General features: G+C 42.0%; 1 protein-coding gene across 3 annotated transcripts in view; it reads right to left on the bottom strand.

The window, feature by feature from the left end:
- Positions 1–23,621, bottom strand: part of Mid1 (midline 1) — a 338,517-nt gene that overhangs the window by 147,010 nt on the left and 167,886 nt on the right. For 2 of the 3 annotated variants that reach the window (XM_005411391.2, XM_005411397.2), the window contains exon 1: positions 9,208–9,487. The exons of the other annotated variant lie outside the window; for it this stretch is intronic. The gene's annotated coding sequence lies outside the window, so the exon portion shown is untranslated. Of the gene's footprint in view, positions 1–9,207; positions 9,488–23,621 lie in introns of those variants that run through there. 3 annotated transcript variants of the gene reach the window in all.

Genomic DNA, 23,621 nt, shown 5'->3' with positions numbered 1-23,621 from the left:
TAGAAGAACTCACATTCTTTGAAGATTTGAATTCATAAATGTATGAAAGAATTGAACGGTTTTTCCCCTAGCGATATAAAGTATTAAATGGTAGTGAAAAAAAAAAAACTCTTCAAAATCAACTGAGAAAACAATTCATCTGAAAAGTATTCAATAAAAATGTTAAATAGCAAAATATGTTAAGCCATTTTCTAGTGGATGAGCAAGCAATGCAGAAGCATGGAAAGAGTGAAGTTAAGGATACCGGCTGGTTTGGGAAATGTCCCTTCAGCTTCATTCGTTTTTAATTAAGTTTCTTTAAAATATTAAGAGGAAATACATTTATCTCCACCTTGCAAAGTAGTGCTTTGCAGACTGTATTCAAGTTATTTTATTTTATTTTATTATGCAACTGTGGCAATCTAGGCATGGCAATGTCTTCATCCCCATAAGACAAACAAAGGAAGACTCATTCTGATCAGCAGAAAACTGGATGGCCTCTCTAGCCTTCGAGAGGGCAGAGGATCGGATCAAGGAGAAATGAATGTCTCTGAAGATGTATCATAGATTGTTTTGTTAATACATAAAACCCTCTCTCTTTACATTCAGAAGTCTTATTTCAAAAGGAAAATGCAAGCCAATGAGAGCTAGTTTGGCTCCTCGGAGGTCAGAACTAAATATACAAAACTAATAATAAGACACTGAAATAAACAAGAATGTGAAATTGCTCATCCGGGGGCATGATGTAACCAATACTGACATAATTTCTAAGCAGAAAAGCAAAACTAGGTCAAAGCACATTGGTCTAACATAATAAGCATTTTTGCTTCCAGATTTTTAGCATGTAGCCTGTGTCTGCAGGCATTAATGTCTTCTGTTATCACTGTTCGGGACTGTCACAAACAATTCATGTCTTATCACTCCTTGTTAGTTAAACCAAAACAATGTAGTTTACATGGGAACTATTCAGTTCTGACAGCTGATATGTTAGAAAGGGGAGAAATATTGAGAAAGTGTCTCCTTCAGCCTGGGAAGCATTAAGCAATAAATATTCATTATTTAATAGTCTACCATCATGTTTAATAGTCTACTGTCATCTACTCAGAAAGTCACACCCCTCTCAATTAATTATTATCATTTTTCCTTCCTTCACTCAGAACCATATAAAAAGGACAACAACATCAATTTCCTTGGAAATTCACATTAAGCACTGACCAACAAAAAGAATCTCAAATGAATCATTCACTAAAGAGCCCTTTTTCCTGTTCTATATTCCCCGGCATACATGGACTAGAACACTCTCTTTTCTCCCTTGCAGTTGTTCTACTTCACAAAGCACAGTTGATTAATCCATGAAAAATAATGATCCATCTCACTCTCTAAACTTTTCTTCGGGATAAACACAACCCTGCTAGTTTGTATTATTTGACATTTTCATATTTACCTAAAAATCACGGCCGAGACTGTAATAGTACAAAACCCAAATAGAAGCCCATTTGGCTGCTTGGATTTTCCAGATAGTGCTTTCTCCTAATGATGATACAATCCTTCCTGACTTGACTCATTATAAACCATAAACCCAGCCCAATTGCCTTGGAATTTATTAACACATTAAATTGCAGCATGTGACCTGAAAGTATCCAAATTATACCTTACTAGAAGACATGTGGTGCAGTCATAAATCAGAGCTGAGAAGACTTAAATTCCAAGTGTGCATTCGCTCAGACCCTGCTCAGTGATGGAGGCTAAAGTGTTTATTTCAATGTACAAATGCTAAACTCTTAACTAGTAATTTTTGTCTGAATTCTTAATGTATTTCCCTGTGTAAATATGTAAATGTGCAGTATTTGATATATTACTTTATCTGGCTATTCACCTAGCTATTGCTAATCCACCAGAGCATGCAATAAACTCCACTTGTCCAAAAACTACTCCCTCTTCCTAACTGCTCAAAGAAGACCACATCAGAATGAACTCAGCCTAGCCAGGAATAGTGATGCATACCTGTAATCCTAGCACTCTGGAAGGCTGAGGCAGGAGGCCTGCAAGTTTGAGGCTAGCTTGAGCAATTTAGTAAGACCTTGCTTCAAAAACCTCTAAAGGGCTGGAATATAGGTCAGTGCAAAAGCCCTAAATTTAATCCCCAGTACTGAAAAAAAAAATCCCTAAGCATTGCTCTTAACACTTGATGTACAACAGCTAACAGTCCAGCATGTACCCTTTGAAAATGTATCAGCCCTAGTGTCTCCATAAACCATGAAATGTCTCTGCAATATCTATTCCACCATTTTAACCATAATTTTCAGTCTGTCACATCCAGAAGCACCGAAAATGCGTTGTCCAGCGCATGTCTTGAATTTCTGCACAGAAAATGTGGCTGCCATCTGCATAAAGGGGAAGACTTTGCTCTTTCAGAAACAATCTCTCTCAGTTCCTGAGTGACCTTGAGCCTGCCACTCACCTGGCAAAATAAACCAATTGCACCTGGGCCTACGGCCTAAAACATCAGGCTGGGCTCAATGAGAGCAAACAGCAGGTTTGCTCTTGGTTATTAGGCTTTGAGCAATTAGAGGGCAGGTCCCACATCATCATCATTTCTGCACCCCCATCCAGCAGAAGAAAAGCCAAGCTGCTTGCCATGTTCTAGGCTGGGTCCTCACCCCAAACACATTCGAATTGTTATGCAAAAAGGTATTTTATTTTTCTGATATCAAGCAATTAGTTCTTGCTCTCCCTTCCTCACAACCCCTCTACATCTTAAGAAAATTCTCCACTACTCTTTCCTACTATAATTTACCAGTATGTACCCATAAAGTGTTTAATGATTCTTATTGTATTGCAGACAGTATGCTTGGGCTGGGGATTCAAAGGTAATTAAGATGTAAGCCTTGCTCTGGAGTAACTCAGCCCGAAGAAAGGCAGACAAACGATTCACTGGAACTGTATACACCATCTCAAATACTGGTGCTGGACATGAGGAGGCTATAGCTATTTCCTTCCATTTATTCTAATCCAAGCAGCTAGTGCTCAGCACACAAAGAGTGTACTTACAAACAGCCCAAACCCACAGATGCCGTCATTCCTGCTCACTTGCTTCCTTGTGTCTTTCTGCCTATCACTCTTGCAGACTCCAGTGAGTCCAGAAGTTGGGGCAGATCGTTGAGAAAGAGCAAGAGAAAAGGTGTGACCCTTAAACAGACATGCCAGCAAGTCCTGCCTTGTCTGACAGAAGCATGATCTCACCCCCACTATTGTACCTGGAAGGGCAAGCACGTATTTTGCAGCTCCAGGTTCCATTGCTTGGATTTCCCCAATTAGAGATTCATCCCAAGGTTTAAAGGGCTCAGATGGCTTGAACTCATCCATATGGCTTCTCTTCCACCATGTGTTGGAGAGCATCCACTGTCTCCAGAAAATAAGAGCATGGTTTGCAGGCAGGAGAGGGAGGATTGGAAGATGGCCAATTATGAATCCATTGTACATTAGGACAGGTTTGGGTGAGATGCCTCAGAGGGACCCAGAAGATTAGAAGAATGAAGAGAGGTGAAAACTAGTGCAAACTTTTCCTTTCTCAAATATTGCCAAATTGGCCTGTTTATAAAGGCATGACAACTTTCTTCTTCTGTACTGACATACTGTATAGTGCGGTGACATGATCCCCAAACTCAGAACTTAATTTTACATTCATCACATTATATTTCAAACTAGTGTTTTTAAATTGTCCCGATCATGACAACATTTCTCACTAAAAAATGATCTGGTTTCAAATAACAAACTCTCAGAACACCAAAGGTTGATCAATGAATACTAAGGTGCAGTCAGAAGAGTAAGAGGCTCTAGTATTCTGTTGCCTGCTGGGGTGAATGCACATAGTGAGTATGTACTGTATGTCTCAAAAAACAAGAAGGAAGGATTTCAGATATTTTCACTCCAAAGTGCTAAATGTTGGAGACCACAGATTACACAATGTATACATACATCAAAACATGGACAGTTCTTATGTTTTTATTTGTGTCCGTTAAAAATACATTTAACTTGTGAAGGTAAGCATGGTGGGGCATGCCTATAATCCCAGCTGAGGTAGGACAATGAACATTTGGGCCCAAGCTGGGTAATAGTGACTTAATGAGTCTATGTCTCAAAGGAAAAAAAAAAGGTTAAGGATGTGTCTCAGTATGAAGACCCTGAGTTCAATCCCCAGGACCACACACAAAAGAAGATGTTCACGAACAGCCATTTTACCATGCAATAACCTACACTGTGCTACTAGCACAGTAAACTGTACATCAGATTGAAAGTTCTTTGAAAGCAGTGACCATATCAAAATCCTGCCTGAAACCCTAAAGTCATCTGGCATGTAATAATCACTTGCCATGGAGCTTCAGTGCATGAACTAGTGGAAATATTAATCCTGTAAGTGCGCAGTACATATCCAACGATTTAAGAGCTGAAGGAGAGCTTTGCCATTATATTTATCATAAACAGTTGCCTGAATAGGAACTCATCAACACCCATGTGTACCAGAAACAGCCAGCGTTTCTTCCCCGTCATTGTCTTGTTTACTCAGAAACTTTTCCTTAAAGCACAAAAACAGACAGATGTTTTTGAGGGCAATATTTTTGGTTTTCTAGTTTTTGTTTTTTAGGGAAGTTCCCTAGAGGAATTTTTGTATACGTGCTTCAATTTTTTTGAGCTCCATAACACCCTCTTCTGGAGGCCATGAAGTATTCAAATCTCTTGTCAATGAATATTTTCCTCCGGAGCAGGAATAAAATCTTGTAAATCCCAATGAGTCCATAATATTGTGTTCTCTCAGTTAAAGAAATTTCTAGAACACGCCAGTTTATGAAACTAGGCAGATCACCTTCTAGAACAAAACCCCTGAGATGAGTTTGGTGTGAAATAAAAGGGCTAGAATCTTCCTGATAAACTGCCCTACATCTAAATGGAAATTAGATTCCTGTTTGACCTGGCTTTATTGCCCTTGGTCTAGTAAGTGTATTTGATATTCTCTTCCTTGAGTAAGCTTCTTTTCATAGTAGCCGTGGTCACAAGATTAAAGAATTGCTAACTAATTGTTCTAAATCAGCAGAGTAATTCTCTGTGGCTCTGCCTCGGGCTCCCCGAAGAGGCGTCCCCCGCCTGGTCTTCCGCCATAGAAACTTCAAGCCTGCCCCCTGCAGGTGGATAACTAAAATGCACACCTCCAACTGGATCCTGTTCTTTCTTTGTAAGTCTCACCAAGTTCTTAAATCAAAAACACTCACACTAAGTACAACAGGGATACTGATGACGTTGAAACCCTAAGTTGCTTTTGGAAAGTAGCAACGACTCGATTAAAAAGAATTTAAATTACATCTGCAAAATACTCTGATGTGGCCAGCCATTAATTCTTTTTACCTATTAAGAAAAATCCATACAATTTGGATGAATTGGGGTCTTCAAATCATGTGGGCTAAAAATATTCTGATTTGGCCCCATCTTTTTCTAATCAAACAAATTACTCTCTGTCCAGTGACAAACTCCTCCCCCCCCCCAAGCACAGCCCAGGTTGCCATAGCTACCTTGGATGTCTATTTACCACACAAGGGATCAAAGCCAGAGACATCCACATACATACTTAGCCTTAGAACTTGCTGGAATGTCTGTGGATGACATGTAACCACCAATTAACAGATCTACTTGCAGCCTATGCAATCCACAGCCAGGCGAACCATGAACACGAGTCACAGAGGACAACGAGGAAAAGCTACTCAAGAAATTACTTCAAAAACAACTGAAAAGGGTCTCTAAATTGACAGCAAGTTCTACAGTCATAACATTTCCTAAAAGAGAGATAGCAGGGAAGAAATTAAAATTTTAACATATGTTGAAGACATTGAGCTCTCTAAACCATGTGCAAAAACTTAAAACATCTGTTGAAAGGAAACTTTTCTCAGATGCATACTTAAAATTCCGGTTACAGTATCTTCCTATTAGATGTCATAAAAGCTGCCTGATCCCGGTGTTGGGACAAATGAGAACAGAAATGCCTTTTTTAAACTTTAAAGGCTTGATTTTCAAATGAAAGGAACCATGCAACATACTTGGGACACTACATGCTGCTTACAAAATGAGAAGTAAAAGGAGAGGTTCTGTTTTCATCTCCAAAATGCCTTTGAGATCTTGAGCCTGCACAGGTAGTCTTTCTGGGTGGATGAGTATGCATTTCCAGACTTGCCCCTAACTTGCTGTGTCTCTTTATACTTAACCTTTCTTTGCCTTCGCTTCACCATTTGTTCAATGAGGATCAAATTGCCCTTCATTCTCTCCTGGGGTTGTGGCAGAGAATAAATAGATCATGTTTGTAAAGGACTTTCTAATCCTCGGAAGAAAGATTAATACGAAGACTTTCATTATGAAGCCAGATGTCCTTGGGCATTTTAATTCCAATCTAAAGAATGCAAAACGGGCTAATCAAACTGAGTCCCAGCTTCCTGGTAACGGCAGCACCCTAGCCTTGTAAGAATTTAGCAGCTACGTGACTCATTTCAGATGATCAGAAATGTAGCGTGTACCTTGTTCTCTTATTGGAGTCTTTTCGAAAGTTGCTAGGATGTTAAAAGCTTGAAATATGTCTTATAGGCAATTTGGTCTGGAGAATCTGATTTTTTCCAGCTTGAGAATGAAGTATTTGTTCTTGTCCTATGTGGGGACAATGGGTGGCTTGCTATTTGGGGAGGATATGTGCAGTTGTGGGAATGCCACAGGCAAACCTGTTGTTTTTGGCCCAGCTTCCAGAACAGGTGGCCATGCCTTTCCTTTTGCCTGGGAATATAGCAAATCCCTTTTCAAGGAGGGTTCAGTAAACTTTCCTGCTTATGATCAGAGTGCAAAGAAAGGTTGGTACACATTTTTAAATTGCTTCTTGATAAAAGGCAAATCGGGTTTACACTTTTTAGAGGCCTAATTCATGGTGACCTTACAAACCCTCAGAGAGTTCTGCCTTACACGGTTTCTTTTCTACCAGCCTGGCAGAAGCTCAAACCCTTCTGCATCGTATAGCCAGCCATGCAGCCTTCTAATTCTTCTGGCAATTTCTGGCCACCCAGAGTTTCTGGCGAGTCCATGGCATGGGTCTCCTGTGGGCCACCACAGCACTACTGAGCATTTGTGCAGCCCTAGGGATGGATCGTTCATCAGCAAAAAGATTGAGTTTCATTGCTGAGCTGATGACACAGGGTCGGTTTGATAGTTAACCCTGCAAATCCAGCCGGGACTGCTGGGCTGAGATGACAAATGGGCTGGTGGGTGTGACTCATACTGCCTGGGTGTAGCAGTTTTGCTTTGAGAGAAACTAAAATAAAGCTAAGATTAAGCCATGCAATGATGCCACTATCTCATTCCCCTACATTCTTGTGCTGGACTGTCTGGGTTTCCAGGATGAACAATAATCCTCTCCCTCTCTTTCATTTTGTCCCGTCTCTCATCCTCTTTTCAAGCCCCGAACAGACCAAAAAAAAAAAAAGTTAGATACAGAAAGATGTGGGATAAAAAGTTGTTCATTCATTAAATAACTAAGCAGTTAGTACATGTGTACTTGTGCCCTTAAAACTTCAGTACTGGGCTGCTTTCCAACTTCACACGAATGCCACAGCTACGCATGGGAAAAACTCTCCCCAGCTCAGGAGAGTGTGCCTTGGGCATCGGCTACTGGGAGTGCCACCATTCTAGAGGAACTGTGTGGGAAGAGGGATTCTGCAAACTAAGCTTAGACACCATCCGGGAGAGGAGAGGACAGGTGGCCTTCACAAGATCAAATGACTTCTTTGTTCCGGCCAAGGACCTTTGTCAAAAATATTTCTGAATTCCTCTTTCTCCTTTGGAACCCTCGGCATTTAGCATTCTCAGTCCCCTTCCTTATCCCATCTGACTGTCAGACAGTACGATAATGAGGCTGGACCACATGAATTTGTGCGACATAAAGAAAACCCACCTCTGCCCCACCCCCCAGTCTCCAGCGAAGCAAGGCCACTCACTAAAAAGCAGGGGACCCTGGTGTGCTGTTCTGTCCTCGCTGAATTTGTGAAGCATGCTTGCTTAGGGGACAAGTGTGGGGCAAGAAGGCTGAGGGTCTTTCAGCGTGACCACTCCGTGGGGACTGGACTTCACCTCCCAAAGCTGCAGGGAGGGGAGTGAAAGTTTTAAACTCCTTGGCCTAGGCTTGAATTGGAATGTTCATTTTCCCTAAAGTAGGCATGCTGGAGGGCAAATACCCAGCCCACTTTCCGGAAAAAATGCGGAACTTTTCCGGTGGCAATATAGATGCCAACTTTCCCACCCTGACATACCCAGTAGTTAAAAGTATTATTACTCCTCTGTATCTCTGCCCTTCTAGCCTATTTGTATGTTTTTCCAGTGTGTGTCGTCTTCTCCTTACGTGAGTACTGATCTTGCTATTTAAATATTGACATAAGATTCCTCCCTGTAACTTTGAGTTGTAAATTGCACTCTTTTCTTGGCTTCCTAACCAGCTCTTCTCTTTCTTAACGGCAAAGCCTATAAACCTCTGCTTGGGCTGATAAGGAATTTTATCATCATGCCCCAGGGCGACGGAAGAAGCTGCTGGTTTAGAATTATTTTCAAAGGCTCATTTAAGTAATTCCCAAGCTCCATCTCTGCTCATTACTTTCAAGGCGTCTTCTTGCGTCCACAAGCAACACAGTTTTCCAACTGCTGGGACAGAAGAAACGCACCCGCAGATTTCTGCTAGGACCCTGCACTGGATTCGGGTGGTTCCATCTTCTCAGCCAGAAACACACTAAGAGCTCCGAATGGGAAGCGAAAATGAGCCAAGCGGCCCCGTGGAAATCTTTTCAGGATGTTCAGTTGCCTTTATTCTAACCCCAAAGTGTAGGGTAAAAGCTAAAAGCTCAACATCGAGCCTGCACAATGCACTCCTGAGGCTGCAAATTCTACAAACCGCTTTTAGCCCCTTACAATGACCGCCTGCCATGCCAACCACCATCAGAGGCAAAAGTGGGCACGGGTGGGGAGGACCGGGTGGGGGGGGCGGACCCCAGGTAATGGGCTTCTTGGGTCGCCTTAGGAAAACGCAGCTTGGTCTTTCTGCCCGAAGGATCGACCTGGACGTGCATCCCTAACTCCGCTAGCTCTCGGGAGTAACAGGTCGCTGGGGTCCCACGCCGCGCCCGCCCTGGCCGGCGCCAGCAGCACCGCCACACTTACCTGCCTCATGTTTAGAATTCCATGATCCATCCGGCAGGGAGCGAGCTGCATGGAAGCGCACGCCGCAGTCTTCCCAGGGGAGACAGCAAAGCCAACAGAAGCCCAAGACAAAAGCAACTGGGCGAAGTCCACCGGCAGCAAAGCGCACGTTTTCGTCCTCTTTTTCTTTGATCTGTTGCTACACGCACTCTGCCCAAGACAATGTCAAGTTTCTCAACCTATTCGTTCCCAGCCTATGAAAAGTCGGGCACGGAGAAGCGAGGGCCGCCTGGCTCTTATTTCAAATCAGTTCTCAGGGACGTCGTAGGCGGCTGGCGCGGGCCGCGGAAGTGCCTCGCCAATCAGGAGCGGGGGGTGGTCCTGGGAGCCGGGTCGGCAGCCTCCGCCAGGATTAGGGGAGCTTTCAGGAGCCCAAGGACTGCAAGCCGCTGGAGACAGTGTCCAGAGCTCCTCAAGTAAAGGATGAGTTCTACTCTCGTCTAACAGCTCTGCGTCTACTCTGAGCTTAACTAGCTGCGGGCCTTAAATCCTCGCATTTCAAAAGCTTCCTAAAAGCATCAAAACATTTGGAAGGTGCTGAATTATTTCTGCCAGAAAAGTTCATTGCTCAGGACCCCAGGGTATTTTTTTAAAGGGTATCTTGCACTGGATACCTACTTTTGCAAAGACACTGGGGAGGAATCCAAATGGCTACGTGGAACGTTATAACTGAAATAAGCAATCAAGGACAGAGGGGGTACCCGGCTCAGCGCCGTATAAACTGCATATCCAGCTTATGAAAAGCAAATCTTAATAGGGTTATGCACAGGGATATTTGAAAACACAACAGTTAGGCCTAATTTCAGATAAAACATATTTTCATTTGAACAATAAAAACGTGGGGCATGGTGACACATGCCTGTAATCCCAGTACTCAGAAGGCTGAGGCAGGTCAATCGGAGTTTGAGGCCTGCCTAAGCTACATAGTGCATTCAAGGCCAGCCTGAATTGCATAGTGAGACCCAGTCTCAAACGCACACACACACTAGACAAATGTTTTATTAAAAGTTTAAAAATAAGTGTATCTACTTGTTACTACAGCTCCCTTTACCTGCAAGGTTGATCTGAGCTTCCTACCAGGGGCCCACTGGGCATGGTCTCAGCCGGCTGGCAGGAGAACAGGTCTGCTTCTCAGAAACTTCGACCCACACTCCAAAAGCATGTTCAGAGTGTGACAGTTGAGCAAAGGTGACTTCATGTGGAACCAGTAACATACTTTTTCCCAAACAACTGCCCACAATTCTATGAGGATGACCCAATAGATGCTTTAAAAGTTTTGGTATTAGAGGGGGAAAAAAGAACTTAGCAAATAATGACTCAGTAGCTTTGGGATTTCATCTGCCTGTGTGAGTCCAGTGTGTGAGCTTGGCCCTATTCTTTGAAAATGTGGCAGCCTAAACTGGTCATGATGGTGCATACTGTAATCCCACTACTCTAGGAGTCTGAAGCAGGAGGATCCAGCTTGAGCAATTTAGTAAGACCTTATCTCAAAAAATAAAAGGGGCTGGGGATGTGACCTAGTATGAAGGCTCTGGGTTCAATTCTCAATACTTCGAGAAAAAAAGAAAGAAAGAAAGAAAGAAAGAAAGAAAGAAAGAAAGAAAGAAAGAAAAGAAAGAGTGAATTGGGCAGCCTAATGTCTGTACCTCGAAGTCCCTAACACCAACCCAGAGCCCCACCTGAGCACCCTCAGGACATACCAAGTGACACAAGCTGACCTCTGACTCCTAGTCCTTACTGCAGACGCCTTCACTATGGCCAAGACCAGCGTCTCTAAACCTTGCCCTCTCCGGCATGGGGGTCAGACTGTCCTCTGGTGGGGCAGCTGGGTGCATTGTCCTGTGTTTATCAGCGTCCACTACATTCCACCGCACACCCTGGCACACCAGCAGCACACCCATAGTCATGGTCAGTAATGGCCCGACATTACCAAATTTCTCCCAAGTAGCAAAATCATGCTTTGAAAGAATAATTTTCAAAGTTGAATGTGCAGAGAAACTTCTGGGAAAACTATTTAAAATGTGAATTGGAAATTGGATTGGGTAGGTTTGCAGAGGAGGCTGGGAATCAGCATTTTATCCCACTGCGGAAGGACTCTTAATTCACTCTGAGAGAAGTCTTGCCGGGTGTAGTGGTGCAAACCTAGAATCCTAGCACTCAGGAGGCTGACTCAAGAGGATCACAGGGAGTTCGAAGCCAGCCTGAGGTACATAGTGAGTTTACAGCCATCACTGACTACATAACAAAACCCTGCCTCAAAAAGGGGCAGGGGATGGGGATGAAAGACTGCATTTATCCCTGCCCCAGCTATGCCCAAGCCCCAGGACACAAGAAGCTACCCAGGGCTGCAGCCATTAAATGTCAGTGTACCTAGGTCCCATCATACATCTATTTACTCAACAGAAGTGTCTCACAATTGCACATTGTCGTCACCCTGAAGATAAATATGACCTGGGATTTCCTCTCTCAAGCACTGTACCGTTGCAAAGATTTTGCCATTTTTCTTCTCCTTTGACTCACTTCCCTGTATTCTGAGACGCAGAGAAAGGAGGGTCTCAAGTTCGAGTCCCACCTTGGGCAACTCAGGAAGATCCTGTCTCAAAAAGTAAGACATGGCTGGAGAGGTAGCTAAATGTGAAGGCTTTGGGTTGAAAACCCATTACTGCCAAAAAAAAAAAAAAAAATGTATAGCCATCAGTAGTGCTTATCTTCATCATTTCTCAATATGCGCTAGGGCAGGTGGTATCCTTAACAAATGCCTCTTATGAGTGCCTACTGTGAGCCAGGCTCTGTATCAAGCATTTCCCAACATGCGCCATTTCATCTCCGCCAAAAATCCCACCGGCACACCATCACCACTGGCAGGCAGGATTACTGAATAAGTAGCTCAAAGTCTTATCTTTCTAAGTGGCTGGCTGGGGAGCCAAACCTAAATGTATCAAATTCAATTTCACTCTGCTTTGTGCCTGTCATGGTCTGACTGTCTATGTTGCTCGTCCTTTCCTACTTAAGTACCGAAATCCTAACTTACCTGGTGATGATTAGGTCATGAGTACTCCACCCATATGAAAGCGATTAGTGCCCTTATCAAAGAGGTCTAAAGAAGCCTGTTTGCCCTTTGTTTCACATGAGGACACAGCAATAGGCACTGTTTTTTTGTTTTGTTTTGTTTTGTTTTGTTGTTTTTGAGTCAGGGTCTCACTCTGCAGTTCCGGCTGGCCTTGAACTCACAGGGATACTCTTGCCTCAGCCTCGCAAGTACTAGGATCACAGACGTCTACCACCATGCCTGGCTCAATAGGTCCCACACAAAGCAGAGAGCAAGCACTTACTAGACACCAAATCTACTGGCACCTTGATCTTGGGCTTCCCTGCCCGTACAACTGTGAGCAATGCACCTGTATTGTGTTTAGACTACTCAGTTCAAGAGATTTTGTTAGAGTAGCCAGAGAACTAAAACAGTGGTATAATAAAATACATAGTTTCGAGAAATGATTTGAATAAAACTCTAAAACACATGAATGGTGAAAAGAAAGTTCTTTTTCATATTTATATATATATATATATATATATATATATATATATATATATTACATTTCAAATGGAATAAGTGACTCTTTAGGGCTGAGCACTGACTGAGGATTCCCCCGATTTATTGTTCCTATTTTGTGAGTCACATTTGCAAATGTGAGCTGAGGGCTTTTGTAGGCCGGACTGCTTTTCCTTTCAAAAGCAGCCTTTGGTTATAAACAGAGGTCTGCGGCAAAGCTAGCGTGGATTCCTGGCTGAGCGGCTACGGACAGAGCCTACATGGATGTGGATGGGGACAGCACCCTGGGAGGACCACTAGTAGTACCTGTGTCACCCTTCACAGTGACCCACCAGGTCCATGTTGATGAAATATGTGCATGCATATGTATGCCCGTGTGTGTGTGTGCGCGTGCGCATGTGTGTGTGTGTGTGTGTGTGTGTGTTAACAATGGCTGGATAGCAGCCGCTTCCTATAGTGTACTGTGATAGATCAGGACACTTTGAAACCAAGCTGACATAGACTTTTTAGCTACTATAGAATGTTCCCTGTACAAGGACACAATTTGGGGGGGGAGTCTAAGAAAAGAACATATTTCCCCCCCGCAAGAAGATCAAGAAATGCTTATGAAAGCCGAAGAAAATTTGAGGAACAGTGTGTTTGAAGTGATTAATGAAGATAATTTAAGTTGACAACAATACAGTCTCTGCCTGGAAAAAGAAAATTCTACCTATAATTCACTTTTTTTTGAGACTGGATCTCATTATGTAGTTTAGGCTTCTCTTGAACTCACTATTTGGCCTAGGCTGGCCTAGGACTCATGACGATCTTTCTGCCTCAGCCTCTCAGTGCTGGCATTACAGGTGAGCACCACCATGCCTGGTTTCCTATCTAGAATTCTTAAAGAAAGTCACAGTAAAGAGGTAAGTTTCTATTCACTGAGGACAGTTGCTCCTTAAGTTAGGCTGGTGGAAGGGAAGAGTGCAGCTTGCAAAAAGGATGGGGAAGTGGAGTTTGGAGCCTATTTACAAGGCTGACCTGGTTACTCACTGACCATGGACTCCAGGTAAAGCAGTTGGCATGTCTGGGGACAGAGGTTCCTCTGGGAGCGGTTGGACAGATTCAATGAAGTCGTACAGTGTGCTTAGTGCAGATGCTACTGCTTGTTTTCTGACTAGTTTGGATGCTGGAAAGAAGGGAAAGAATATCTATGAATAGAGAAATAAAATAAATGCATGGCACACACCTCTAATTCCAGCACTTGGAAGGCTGAGGCAGGAGGATCGCCATGAGTTGGGGACCAGTTTCTGCTACATGTGAGTTCAAAGCCAGGCTGAACTACATGAGATACTGTCTCAAAAAATAACAAAGGCCGGGTATGTAGCTCAGCGGCACAGAGCCTGCCTGGCAAGTATGAGTTCCTGAGTTTGATTCCCAGTGCCAAAAATAAATAACACAAATGCAGACCTTCTGGGCCATTGTTTAGAAGAGCACATCCTAAGGTGTGACTCTCAGGCAGGGCAGAAGCGACTCAATGGTCAGCATGTTCATAGACGGAGCTGGATGCTTCCTCAATTGAAAATTCCAAAGTTAAAACCAATTGAATTCTTTCCCATTCCAATTTAAATTTACTATTTAGTGATTTGGTGTATTCAGAGGTGAAATACCTAGATTTTTTTAATCTATTATATACAGTTGATTCCTAATTCTCTTGCTCTTAGAAATTTGGTAAATGATTTACCCACAAATACAGCAAGGGATTTTTCTGTGTGTGTGCTACTGGAGACTGAATCTGGGCCCTTTGTATTGAGCTACATCCCCAGTCTTTTTTAGTTTTTATTTTGAGACAGGGTCTCGCTAAATTGCCCAGTCCGGGCTTGAACTGGCAATCTCCTGCCTCAACTTCCCAGAGTGTTGGGATCACAGGCATGAACCACTATGCCCACTTTGCTTTTTTTTTTTTTTTTTTTTCCCTACGACAGGGTCTCACTATATTGCTCAGGCTGGCCTCAGAACTCCTGGTTGAAGCGATCTGCTCACCTCAGTCTCTTGAGTGCTGGTTCGCAGGGGTGAACCCCTACTCCTGGATGCGAGGGCTTTTAAAATATTTTAAAAAAATTTATTAGCACAGGTTTGCAGGGCATGATGATTACATTCATGATGGGTAGGAGGTGCATGGATACAACAGATCTTAATTCCTTGTTTTGTATCCTCTTCTCACTCTCATTTTGCGCTACTCACAATTGTAATTTCGACTCTATTTAAAGACAATAGTATCCCACTTCCCAAGAGTAATTCTGCAATTTTGGCATCATCTATTTTTACTGTAATTACCTATTGCAATTTATAAAAGAAAAAGTGTTAAAATTAATTATTGTTTACTTGCCCTATGATTCCCCCTTCCTAGATTCTGAGGTTACTGAGGCCTATACCAATCACAACTCTCCCACAAAAGAAAACCAGTAGGATACATAATACACAGAGAGAGACTTGTTTTCAGCTTGTGTGAATGTGGGGACTTGGGATTCTATACCCACAGGCAGAATTTCTTCCCTTGGAAATTCTTAACTATGTTTTTAAGGGTTTCAGTTGATTAGATGAGGCCCACGTCCATTATCAAAAGTGATACTTTTCACTTACAATCAATGATCGTAGATACTACCTATATTTACAAAATACCTTCAAGACAAGGTTAGCATTTGATTGAATAACTGAGCCTAGCCAACTGGACAGAAAAGTCAAGCCACCACAAGCCTTGCACCCAAACATTCCTATGTCTCTTGTAACTACAAGCACAGAGAAAGTGGTCAGTCATTGAGAAATGTTTTACTGAATTGTTGCAAATAAAAATAGTTATTTAAAACCTCAGCGGGTCAGTGGAACAACCTGTATTCCCAGCACTCAGGAGGTTGAAGAAGAAGGAGGGAAAATTTGAGGTCTGTCTGCGTTATATACTGAGTTCAAGGCCAGTCTGGCCTGCATGCCAAGAGCTTGTCTCAAAAGCTCAAATTAATTTTTTCAGAAAGTTTTCATTAGTAGAAAATTTGCTATTTTTAATAAACAATGAAAATTATCTAATAGATTGACTGTGCACTTCCCATCTGCAACACTAGAAGGTAAAAGCCATAAAATTTTGAGATTAGAATTTTTTCTTTCATTTTCTTTTCTTTTTTTCAGTACTGGAGATTGAACCCAGGGTCTCACTCATGCTAGGCAAGCGCTTTATCACTGGGCTACATCTCCAGAGAGACTGAGCCATTTCTCAATAACAATTCTATACTACATCATATTATCACTCAAATGGCACACTTATTTTCATATACCAAAATTCAAACTTTTTGCAGTCCACATATTCTTTCTTTGGAAACCATTCAAAGATGTGATTTAGCCAAAAGGAGAACTTAATCCAGAAAAGATAAGTCACTGAGACTGAGAATATAGAAGAATCAGTACAAAGAGAAGTAAAGAAAGTCTAGGATAATAGATGCATCATCTCAGAAAGGCCCCAGAATAAATTGTAGCAGGAGAATCAGGGACTTCTAGAGGCAGGTGTCCAAAGGGGGGAAAAATGACACTGGTAGATTAGATTTGAAGTAAGCATGAATACAAGGAAAATAGCAAGGCTATTACTAACTCCAGGAAAAACAAAAGAATGCACAAAAGCAGAAACACTGTCACAGAATGTTCCTTGAATTGACTATAAACTCTAATATACATACTGCAGCACACTACTGGAAGTCAATCCAGTATTCATCTTTCCCTTGTTTCTTTAAAATAGAACCTCAATTTATTTGGGGTAGAAATGTGCCCAGCTGAAGAACATTTCCCAACCTCTTTTATAGGTATGGGTAATCGGGTGAAACTACTGTGGCCTCTGAAATTTTAATAGAAGCTGCTACACAGAGCTTTTGAAAAAGATCTTTAACAATGGAACCACACATAGTTTGTCCGTTGTCCTTCCCAGACCTCCCTACTAGGAATATGATTGCAACATATGAGGGACTGGGGTCATTCTGTAACTATGGGGAGGGCAGACTACATTGTAAAGATGGATATCAGAGAAGCTCAAAAGATCCTGGATTCCTAATGACATCTTAGAGTCTCTGAATGAATTCTGAACTTCATGTTCTGTGAGAAAAATAAATTGCTAATCTGTTTGAGCCAATGTTTTAGTATTTGTGTTACTAAGTGAAACAATTCCTGACACCATTATGGGAGAATGTGGGGTGGGGAAGAAAAGGGATAATTCTCCTTTTTTTCAGTGCTGGGGATCTAACCCAGGCAGGGATAATTTCTTTTTGATCATGTATAGAATGTTAAAGATAATGTTTAAAATTCATGAGCCAAGAAAGAGTAGTAAAAGCATATTATGAGAAATATGGAAGTACATACCAAAGGAAATATTTACCAGTTGAAAATGATTGCCCCTAGGGTAGAGTGGGATGGGATGCAGGGGTTGCTGTTTTTCATTATGAGTCTTTAATACATTTGTACTTTGAACATGCATTACTTTGATAAAAATTAAAATTAGTGAAAAATAAACAAAAATGGCACTCATTGGCTATTAAACCAATTACTCTTCTTTAAATCTGCTTCCTGTGAACAAGCACTATTTTACAATCATGTAGCCCATGGTTGGCCAAAGAGTCAGAATAGAGCTACAGAGAAATTACATGCTTGATGACCCATTCTGAACCCCAAGTGTAATGTCACCACGTCATGCACATATGAGCCGATTGGCATTTCCTGTTTTCCCCACCACAACTTTAATTTGCTCAAGGTTTATGACTGATTTGCCATCTGTAGCCAGAAATGTATCTATTAGCCCTGATTCAAACTGCTTTAGACATTCTTTTAGATCTCTAGGAATGAAGATTCTATGACCCAGATGCCTTAATAATTCATTAGAGTAATCATAAACCCCTTTTTCATCTGATTCCTAATTGGCATCATTCTTGATTTAAATCTCTCTTTTTTTTTTCCTGCAGGTTTAAGTGTAGCCCGGAATAGCTGGTTACTGTTCTTCATCTCATATCCATTTTCCTTCTTATCCTCACTCTTTTATCCCACATTCCTCATATGCAAAAATGATTAGTCCCTCAAACTTTTAGTAGTTTAATGCCCAAAGTTGGTTTTAAAACTAGAGATAGAGATTTTTACAATTAATTTTTGTAAATCAATTCTCGGGTTTTGTATATTAGAAACAATCAAATAATGCTAGTTCACTCATTAGTGTGGGCATAAGTTGAATAGAAATTTTCATCAAAAGAAGCTTTAAACACAATTTTCACTCTTTGCTTATAGAAAGTCCGTGCTTTATTCCCTTTCCTTCCCCCTCTTCTTCCCTCCCTTCCTCCTTTCCTTCCTTCCTTTCCTTTTCTTTCTTTCTTTCTCCTTTTTTTTCTCCCTCTCTCCTTTTTTCTTTCTCCCTCTCCTCTCCTGCTTCTTTCCCCCTCCCTATTCCCCCTCCCCCACTTACTTGCTGTACTGGGCCTGAAGCCAGAGCCTTCACACTGAGCTATATCCCCAGCCTTTTATTTTTTTATTTTGAGACACAGTCTTACGAAGTCACTAAGTTAACCAGGCTGGGCTAGAACTTTCCATACTCCTACCACAGCCTCCCAGAAGGCTGGGATTACAGGCATGTGCCACCAAGCCTGACTTCACTTTTTCAATTGCCTTTTCTTAAGTGCAAAGAACTATTGCCAAGGTGGTAGTATTATTTCTGATTGACAAAAATCCTCTCTCACTTTACACATAATACCTACATTTGGATTTTAAATGATAGCAAAGTTAAAAGGTACTTATGAATCATTTTCTCTTTGCTAGACACAGACCCAGTTGTTTTTTTTAACTCTCGTTTAATAGCTAAGGAAATGATATTTGCCATTATTTCCTCATAATTAGATAGCTTTTCCACTGCTGGGAACCACTTATGAAAAATTGTACATACTGAGACAGGCTTTCCTATACTGTTCTCCTGGTACAAGATAAACATATAGAGTCATTTGAAGGAAAAATTGCAGACAGTGAGTATAAACACCTTAGTTTTCTTCATATTTATTAAAGTCTTCCAAATGTCTGAGAAACTGTATTCTAATAAAGCCTCATTTTATTCTCATTTTAATTATTAACTTACAAAAGGAAGAGCTTTTATTGTCTACTTTAGTTTATAAATAGTAATGCCACTTGATAATATTTTAGTATGAGTGACTTAAATAGCATCATACAGTGAATAAAATAATTATACTCTTATTGGTAACATTTTCTTACTTGCCCTAAACTGTGTCCATGTGGGGGAAAAGATAATTTTGTTATGGCCATTGTTAAAAATCAACCAATTGGCAAATAGATGAATTTATCTTCAGCTGGGCACATTAATCTCACCCAATTAAGGGACTTCAAAACCAGCTGATGCATCACACACTAAGAGGTCTGATGAAATTAAAATGTGGATACTTAACACTAGAGAGATGCACTCTTTCATACAGCAAAACACACCAGGAGGTATTTGGGCTGAATTAAAAAGGAGGCACCGGAGAGAATCCTGTATGTATCATGGGTCAGTTATGCATTAGGTTCATGGGAAGATGCAGCAGGTTGATGGGTGGTGTATGGGTAATTGGAGTCGATCTCTCAAACTCAGGTCCAGAGCCCGCACTCTTTCCAGCACTGCCACTGCCACTCGAGGGCACATCCATTCTTCTTTGGAATGAGGCATCAAATACTAGCCCACCAATGACTTGCTAGAACACTCTCGATCTCCTGCGATTCTGACTGGGAGCCTGACACTATTCAGAAACGCCCTCCACGACCACAACCCAACTCCAAAATCACCTACACTTCACCTTCAAGTTAAGTTAGGAGTCTGCCTTTTTACCTTCAAAAACAAACTAAAGATTTCATTGCCTTTTATGTACTTTATATTATCCAGCCTTGGAATGTGTTCATCCTATCATTGATAAGTAGGAAAGAAACAATCCGCACACCTATTAGTAGAGTATCCTTCATGGAAAATGATGCTGTTGTTGTGCTATGCAGGGTAGGAGATGGATGGTAGGGCTGTTTCTCTAGGACTGTGAATAAGGTTTTCCTTCTCTATTCAAAATTTCTCAATGGCTTTCCTAATAGAATACAGTTGTGTGATTCATTTCTACTGTTAGGAATGCAGCCTTGGGGCTCCCCCTCCTTATTCAGAGCTAATTGGTTCATTAGGGTTTTAGCTATTGATTTCATTAGCGACTATAGATATCTGTAGATCTCTATGAATAGCTTTTCATCACTTCCACGCCATCCAAAGATATCAAGTGTGGAGACAAGTGCCTTCTGAAAGAAAGAGTCTGAGGAGCTCTCATGCCTTAACCTCACACAGAGAAAGATGCACAGTATACCTTCCTTATGCCAGCATGGCCAATCATGTGTTCAGTGAATAAGTACTGAGTATCTACAGTGTGCGAGGTGTAGTTCTAGGTGCTGGTGATAGAGATAGGTACAAATAGGCTACATGCTGCCCTCATGAGCAGACTTTCCTTCCAGGGGAGGGGGATGGACAAATCCACATGTAATTATAAAGCAACAAGTATTATAGTAAGGCAGATAGGAGTGCTGGAGGGGTGGGTAAGTTGATTTTTTATAGGGTAATATTTCAACAGACATTCGGAGAGGAAGTAAGATTTATAGCTATGGCAATGGATAAGGGCAGACTTAGCGAGGGAGAAGGAAGCATGATTGCAGTAACTCCTGGGCCTGCACAAAGAGAACACGGCAGAGTATGTCCTTCCTGGCTGAAAGAGACTGAGTAGGGGTGACAGTAGTAGGAGCTAAGGTTTCGAGACTCGTGTGTGTGTGTGTGTGTGTGTGTGTGTGTGTGTGTGTGTGTGTGTGTGTGTGTTTTGAGGAGGGTCACTGCTTCATGTCCTGTATGGTAGAGGAGCTCACAAGAGGAGTCTTGGGGGTGGAGCAAGGCTGGGTGGGTAACACTGAGGCTACAAAGCTGAAGAGTAACATCAAATTATTTTTATTGAGCTCATCTGGCAGGCCTGGAGCAAGTCGGCTAAGGAGGCGCTTTCCACCAGCCAAGTAAGAGCTGATGGTTGGTTGAGACAGGGAGTGGCGCTACAGGTAAAAGATGATTTGGGCTTTCTGTTATTGTTGTTGTTGTTGTTCTTATTTTTCAGTACTGGGGATTGACCCCTGCCCTTCACACTGAACTACATCCCTACCTCTTTCTATTTTTTATATTGAGATAGGTTCTCACTAGGTTAATAAATTGCCTAGGCTGGGCTTGAACAATCTGCTACCTCAGCTTCCCAAACTGCTAGAATTACAGACATACATTACCATGCCCAGCTCGAGATATGTTTTGGTGGTAGAGCCAGTGTGATTTTTTGATACTGTGTGTTACAGTTTAGATGTAAAATGTCCGCCAAAAGTCACATGTGTTCAGAGGCAGGGCTTTTGGAAGGTGGTTGGAGGACGGGGCATTGTACTTCTCAGTGACTTAACACATTGATGAATCCACAGCTGAATTTACTATCTGGAGATGCAGCCTGGTAAGAAGGGGTAGGCAGGTCAGGAGTAGGAAGGTTGTATTCTTACCCATGTCTCTCTCTCTCTCTGTCTCTCTCTCTCTCTCTCTCTCTCTCTCTCTCTCTCTCTCTCTCTCTCTCTCTCTTTTCTGGCAACTATGACTTGAGCACCTGTCCTCTGCTATACTCTTCTGTCATCTGTGTCATTTCTGCCTTGAAGCCAACCAACTCATGAGCCAAATAAAGCCCCTCCTTTAAATTGTAGGTACCAGGTACTTGTCTCCACAGTGGGAAAGTGACTGGTACAGAGTGGACATATCAGATCCAGAAGGAGACTAGGATGACTTTCAGTGTCTCTGCTGACAGAGCTGGAAGATGGTCTCACCATCTGCCTAGATGAGAGGGACTGCAGGAGCAGCCGAAGAAAGGAAAGCCAGCACCTTGCTTCAGCTGCTATAGACGGAATGTCTAGAGACATTGTAAAACATCTGCAGGAAAAGAAGGGCCAGGGCTATGTGGATCAAAACCAAAAGATGTAACGCATATGGAAAAAACCCACTAGCCGTAAGTACTTGTTCATTTTCCGCAATCAAAACATTATGGCACTGTGACTAGCAGTCTTGATTTTGGAAACAGCCTCAGTCCCAATATCAACTTTGTTACTTACTAGCTGTGTGAACTTACCCCTCTGCATAATTTCTCTCCAAGTTATTATGAGATTTGAATGAAGTGATGTGCTTACAAATAATGTCATTTAACATGTATTGAGTGCTTACTACATGTCAGACCCTGTTGTGAGCATGCTTCCTCCTCCTTCACCCTAGGAAGAAAGATATTAACATTGTCCTTATTTTCCAAAATGAAAAACTGAAGCAGAGAGAAGCAAAACAACTTGCCAAGGTCATACAGCTAGGATGCCATAGCTCCTGCTTTGTGCATTCGAGCTGGCTGGTCAATGAAAACACATTCTTAACCACAGCACTATAATGCAGAACAGAGGAAACACTCAAGAGTAACAGCCTGTATTACAACCAGGTCACTGGTGAACAATAACACTGTCCAACGGTCAGTTGCCTGTTTGTATAGCTCCAGTTGCAATGGCCACATGATGAGTCTCCATCTGTACCTCACTTACTGAAGCTCTATTTCGGGTACACAGCCTTCCTTGGCATGCACAGATTCCTGTGAAGCCTCTGCTGAGAAAGTCAGAGCAAAGCATTCATCATTTGAAATTTCCCTTTTCAAAATGCCTGAGGCACAGAAATCTTTGCAGTCAGAACACCCATTACAAGCATGCCAATGTTAGTTTTCTTACTGTCACTAATGACATTTAAGACTGCAGCATATTTACCTGTGTTCCAGATATGGAACAGGAAATAATTGTTGCAAGCCCTTGCAAGTAGCTTCAGGGCAAGCCACAGTGCCTGACATGGGCTCAGCGATCTGTCGTCCCTCCCAGAGCTGGTTGGGTCCCTCAGCCCTAAAGTGCTTTCAGATGGGGCTTCCCTGGGCCTCTGCATCTTAGTTCTGCTAATTATGGTTACATTGTCTGGCCTAATGAGTTTTCTAAAGAACTAGTTTTCATTTTATTTAGGGCATGTTTCCAGATGTGTTTAAAGTTAACCAGTGCTAACTAAAAGATAACCTGACCCCCGAAGCTTCTAGCAAATACAGTGCATTGCTGAATGTGCTCTTTTAACCCTCACACAGATGAGAAAATGCAATTGGGCTGCTTTATACCTATGTTATCTCATCTTGTATCTTAGGCAAGTTACTCAAACGGTCTGTGCTACAGTTTCCTTATTTGGACAAAGAAAGCATTAGTTGCCTTGGCTGCCCACTAAACTGACCTGGAAAAATGTAAAAGATATTGGTGACTGATTTAATTGATCTCGGTTGGGTCTGGGACTGGATAGTTTGGAAAACTGCCCCTAGGGGATTCTGATGAGCAGTCAATGTTTAGAACCATATGCCTAGATCAGTAGTTGTCAAATTGCAGTGGACATCAGGATCCCCCACAGGACTCGTTAAAATACAGGTGATGGGGGTACACTTAGTTGTTTCTGATTCACAGGTCTGGGTGGGGCTTTCTAATCTGTATTTCAGACAAGTTACCAGTTGGGCCTGATTCTGCTGGTCTGTCTGGATGATGTTTCTCTGCTCAGAGGCCTGAGACTGTGGTTCTGAAGCCTAAGCCTGCCCAACTCCTGTTTCGGTATAGCCCATCAGCTAGGAATGGTTTTTAACATTTTCAAATAGTTGAGGCAAAGAAACAAAGGAAATCAGTTTGATGACATGTGAAGAATGAATGGTATTCA

Source organism: Chinchilla lanigera, unplaced genomic scaffold, assembly GCF_000276665.1.
Source record: "Chinchilla lanigera isolate Chin_1 unplaced genomic scaffold, ChiLan1.0 scaffold00143, whole genome shotgun sequence".
In the NCBI taxonomy this organism is placed as follows: domain Eukaryota; kingdom Metazoa; phylum Chordata; class Mammalia; order Rodentia; family Chinchillidae; genus Chinchilla; species Chinchilla lanigera.
Note: the sequence above shows the minus strand (reverse complement) of the source record. Positions and strands in the feature narration are given on the sequence as shown.